Genomic DNA, 5,000 nt, shown 5'->3' with positions numbered 1-5,000 from the left:
CTCTCCCCTTCTCTTTCTCTCTCTCTCTCTCCCTCTCTTTATGGTCGATAAGTTTCGACGTTTTCGTCGATGCTGTACACAACACCGAGAAAAGCTTCGGCACGAAGACGACTATAACGATGACTACAACGATGACTATGAAGACGATGAAGACGATGAAGACGAAGACGAAGACGAAGACGACGACGACAACGACGACGACGTCGACGACGACGACGTGCTAGTCGTTTTGAGTTGCCGGGCAAAACTAGTCGGTGGGTGGTTATAACGCCACTGGCAAAGCCTTCTAGCCCCTACCGCTTCTGCTTTTCGTGAGCTATCTCTTCTTCTTCTTCTTCTTCTTCTTCTTCTTCTTCTTCTTCTTCTTCTTCTTCTTCTTCTTCTGGTCCTTCTGCTTCTTCGTCTTCTTCTACTACTCTACTACTACACTACTACTACTACTACTATTTCTCTTCTCTGCCTTTTCCTCTTCTTCTTCCTCTTTATGTTCGTATTCATATTCGTATTCGTATTCGTATACGTATTCGTATTTGTATTCCTATTCGCATATTTATTCGTATTCGTATTCGTATTCGTATTCGTGTACGTATTCGTATTCATGTACGTATTCGTATTCATGTACGTATTCGTATTCGTATTCGTATTCGTATTCGTATTCGTATTTGTATTCCTATTCGCATATTTATTCGTATTCGTATTCGTATTCGTGTACGTATTCGTATTCACGTACGTATTCGTATTCATGTACGTAATCGTATTCGTATTCATGTTCGTATTCGTATTCGTATTCGTATTCGTATTCGTATTCGTATTCGTATTCGTATTCGTATTCGTATTCGTATTCGTGTACGATTCGTGTACGTATTTGAATTCGTATTCGTATTTATATTCGTATAGGTATTCGTATTCTTATTCGTTTCTTTTTCATCTTAATTCGCGTCACGTGAAGTAAAATGCATGTAAACTTGTATACGGTATTATGAATTAATATTATCTGATAGTATTCTATTTTCATTTAAAATGAAATTATTCAGAGTGTTTAGATTGTTACGGTTTTTAGATTGTTAATGATTGAATTAATATATTGAGATATATATTGTTTTAAATTAAGATTATTATATAATGTAATTGTAATTAAGGGAAATGTAATGCGTATGAGAATGATAGTTAGATAAGTGATTTAAATGTTTCATTTATTATGTTATGGAATTCATTATTATTATACGTTGTATGAATGTTTATAATGTATGTGTATAATGAATTGCAGAACATGTGATAGAACAAACATTTTTCATATTTTGTTAATTATTGTCAACTATTTTATTTATCTATATATATATATATATATATATATATATATATATGAAATAAATAAATATATTTTTTCTATATATATTTCTATATACATATAAAGAGAGAGAGAGAGAGAGAGAGAGATAAATCTCCCCTCTCTCTCTCTCTCTCTCTATATATATATATATATATATATATATATATATATATATATATATATATAGAAAAAATATATATACAAACACATGTGATAGACTTGTCAAAAGCTTCAAACGGTGCAAGCACCATGACACGTGACGAAGAAAAATCGTAGCATTTCGACGTAATTATCCTCACCCTTTCTTTTCCTTTTCCTTTCCCTTTTTATTTTTATTTATTTTTTTCTAAACTCTCGTCTCGTTCAACAATATCACATGAAAGAATCTTTCAGCTTTTTCTCCGTTTTTCTTTTTTCTCTCGAGGCCTCTCGATTTAACGAGACGCACGCGAGTTTTACGTGCTAATAATCGACATACACGCATATATATATATATATATATACACACATATATATATATACATACACATTCATATCTACATAAATACATACATACAATTACATATATATATATATATATATATAGTAGAACGTTTAAAGAGCAATATTTCGTTCGCGCTCTAACGCGATCTGTCAAGGGTCTCAAAAACAACCGAGAATAATCTCTCTCTTTCTCTCTTTCCCTCTCTCACCTACCCTCTTTCTCTCTCTCTCTCTCTCTCTCTCTCTCTCGTATCCGATAGTATCGTATCGTCGTCTGGCGTCTGGTCTTTCCATCGGTCTTTCTACCGGGTGTGTCGAAAGTAAAAAAAAAAAAAAAGTAAAGAAAGAATGAAAGAAAGAAAGAAAGAAAGAAAAGTAGCAGAATATAGAAATAGGCGAACGAAAAACTACAATAAACATACAAACAAACAAACAAGAGGTAGAGAAAAAATGATAGAAAAAGTAAAAAAAAAAAAAAAAAAAGAAAGAAAAGAAAAGAACAAATAGAAAACGGAAGACTCGATTTTATTCGTCTCTCGCTTTTCGACGTCTCTTCTTCTTTATCCCGTCGTCCCAGTTGCATCTCGAAATCGCTCGTAAAGCGTTTTCCGACGTTCCTTCTAATCGCTCGGTGTTTTTTATCCCACGCGGCTTAAATACCCCAGCTTACTTTTTTTTTCTGTTTCCTCGTACCACCATCATCCACTACCCCCACCCTATTCTCACTACTACCCCTATCTCTACCCCCCTATTTTCACCCTCACCCCTAACTTCAGCTTCACGTTCGCGCTCGTTGCATGTACGCGTACAAGAAGAAAGGTCTCTTGGTAAAAGCTCTCTTGCAATTCTCTTTTATTTCTTTTCTTTTCTTTTCTTTTTCATTTTTCTTTTCTTCTTTTCGTTCCGTTTCGTCTGTTTCTTTTTCTTTTTCTTCTTTTTTTTTTTTTTTTTTCTTTTTCATTTTTTGTGCTATTAACGCATGGTCGAGCGATCAAGAATGGTGTACTACGTATTTGCATATACGTGAGTGTAGATGTAGGATCATTAAAGTATTTTATGAAATTGTATAAATTGTTATGTCGTAGTTATGTATGTATATAATTGATAATATATATTGTGTTAAATATAATATGATTATATAATATGTATGTGTATATAAAATTTTATAATAATTATATATATAATATTTATATATATATATATATATAGTATAATACAGATATTTATAATTTTATATACATATATAATTTATTAAATAATTATTATAATATAAAGTTAATATTACAGTTTTATATACATATATACGTATGTGTATTACGTGTATATTATATAAATCATTTATTATATATATATTTTTGTTAAATAGTTATTATAATATAAAATTAATGTTATAATTAAGTATATATATATATAAGTATAATAACTATTATATATATATATTTATAATCAAATATATATTCTTCATATATACTTTATCGTATTGGATATTTATATAATATAATTATATAGTTATATATTACATAAATACGTACATATAATATATAACTATACTATTATTACAGTAATACAGTTTATTATATTGGATTACGTTTCTAGTTTATATTATCAATAAAAAAAAATTTTGATTATTTTAAGAACGATTTCAATTAAACTACGAATACAACTATTATTACACTCACCATGTTTTTTATATATATAATAATCGATCAACAATGCGTGTCTATATGCTTGTATACATGTATTAAACTCTAACAAAATATATCATTTTTTATTTTTTATTTTTTCCTTTCATTTATACGTAAAAATCTTAACTTAGAAAGAAAGTATCCACTTCAATAAACAATTACAACTCATAATAACAGAAAATTCTATCAGAATCAGACGATCAGCTGTTCGTCTAATTATCAGCTGATCGTATATCGAAAGTTCGACTTTTCGTATCAAACGCGGGAAAATTCAAATTTACCAAAAACTTTCTTTCTCAAGAGAGAAAAATGAAACAATCTTTATATCTTTTTTTTTTATTTTTTTTTTTTATTTTTGTCTCTTCCTTTTCTTTTTCGAAAGATTATTCACGGTGTTATACTTACGTCCATTAGTCACGAAACTACATGTAATAGTAGTGGTAGTAGTAATACATATGCGTACGGTCGCGTTAAGAGAGAAATAAATTGGGCACAGTACGACGTCGTCTTGGAGACGTTTGATCTGCTTTTTTGTTTTCTTTTTTTGTTATTCTTTTTTCTTCAGTATTTCAAGTCTTTTGAAAACATTCTGTGAGGTCCAATAACGTACCTACACATGCGGTGTATTATCATTACAGTCTAAGATCATCCAAGAATCTCGAGTTCGAAAATATTTTCTTTCTTTCTTTCATTCTTCCGTTGGTTCGTTCATTCTTCCGTTGGTTCGTTCGTTAGATCATTAGTTCATTCGTTAGTGTGTTCTTATAGATCACGATTGTCGATTAGTGCTGGTTTATCAGTAACGAGCACCTGGCAAGTCGATAGTCGGTTTTCTTTTACAACTCGATTCAGTTTGTCGAGTCACATTCGTGAGACACGCGAGAACACCGTAGAAGCAGATTTACCCAATGGCGTTTCTTATTAAAGCGAAGAAAAGAAGAAAAAAAGAAAAGAAAAAAAAAAAAAGATTAAACCGTGTAACCGTATAAGCACGAAATAAAAGAACGAATCTCAAGAGTTTTGTAGTTCGTTGCTCGAAACGCTTTTTCTTTTTATTAACTAATTTTATAATTAATATACAATTAAATAATTTTATAATGAATATATATATATATATATATTAATACAATATTCTATATATATATAATATATATAATAATTATATTTTAATTTATTAATCAATCTTTTTTAAAAATTCCTTTCTTTCCCTCTTTTTTTTCTAAATTTTTTCTAAAACGAACAGTATTATTATTACGTTATCGTTTCTTCATATTACATATTTTTCTTTTCCCAATTTTTTCCTCTTCTTTCTTTTTTTTTTCTTTCTTTTTCGATTCCATAAAAAAAAAAAAAGAAAAAGGAGATAGAAATAAGGATAATGGTGTGTGTTCGTTTGTACGTGCGTATGCTTATGGGTATATGCAAAATGTTGGATCAAAGGGACACCAGATATATAATTTCTATTTTCGTAAACAGATCATAAGATGAAATGTAATGGCACG

At 29.6% G+C, this 5,000-nt stretch overlaps 2 protein-coding genes across 6 annotated transcripts in view; one reads left to right on the top strand and one right to left on the bottom strand.

The window, feature by feature from the left end:
* LOC122635651 (tyrosine-protein kinase transmembrane receptor Ror) overlaps window positions 1-5,000 on the top strand; it is a 286,700-nt gene that overhangs the window by 95,322 nt on the left and 186,378 nt on the right. The gene's annotated exons all lie outside the window — the stretch shown is intronic.
* The window catches only part of LOC122635652 (FK506-binding protein 5-like), a 40,606-nt gene that overhangs the window by 25,165 nt on the left and 10,441 nt on the right, over window positions 1-5,000 (bottom strand). For 3 of the 5 annotated variants that reach the window (XM_043826109.1, XM_043826107.1, XM_043826108.1), the window contains exon 1: window positions 1-371. This exon is cut by the window's left edge. The exons of the other annotated variants lie outside the window; for them this stretch is intronic. The gene's annotated coding sequence lies outside the window, so the exon portion shown is untranslated. Of the gene's footprint in view, window positions 372-5,000 lie in introns of those variants that run through there. 5 annotated transcript variants of the gene reach the window in all.

This window comes from Vespula pensylvanica, chromosome 18, assembly GCF_014466175.1.
Source record: "Vespula pensylvanica isolate Volc-1 chromosome 18, ASM1446617v1, whole genome shotgun sequence".
Taxonomy (NCBI): Eukaryota; Metazoa; Arthropoda; class Insecta; order Hymenoptera; family Vespidae; genus Vespula; species Vespula pensylvanica.
The sequence above is the reverse complement of the archived record's forward strand: the minus strand, read 5'-3'. Positions and strand labels throughout refer to the sequence as shown.